We start from the raw sequence: 488 nt of genomic DNA on the forward strand, positions 1-488 counted from the left end.
TGGCCAAAATTTATTGACAATCACATGAATCCCCTAGGAGGAGTATTTAAAAGTTCAGAGCCTGCAATTAAAAAAAAATTAACATTAAATCCAAAATGGCCGACTTCTTGTTGGGTGAAGTTAATGACTGTCATTTTGAAAGTTGTCCTGCTTGATGAGAACAATATATGTTCCAAGTCTGGTGACTGTAAGTAAAACTGACCACACCACTTTAGTCAAAAGGGGGTGCTACAGAACCCCTCCATGCCTATATCTTAGCTTTTGCCTATCCCTAACGGCTGACAACTCTGACGTGTGTGCCAATTTTCATGAAATTTTATGCAGGCTAAAAGCCTCAAAACACCAGAATATATAAAGAAAAGGGTATTAAAGTTTGATGCATTAGCACAGCAACACTATTTAAAATATCAAGACTCCTTTTGTAATTTTACCTCAGCCGTGTCTCAACAATATTCTGACCAGGTTCAAAGCGATTCTGGTAAATATAA

The sequence above is a fragment of the Ictalurus furcatus genome, chromosome 20, assembly GCF_023375685.1.
Source record: "Ictalurus furcatus strain D&B chromosome 20, Billie_1.0, whole genome shotgun sequence".
NCBI lineage: Eukaryota > Metazoa > Chordata > Actinopteri > Siluriformes > Ictaluridae > Ictalurus > Ictalurus furcatus.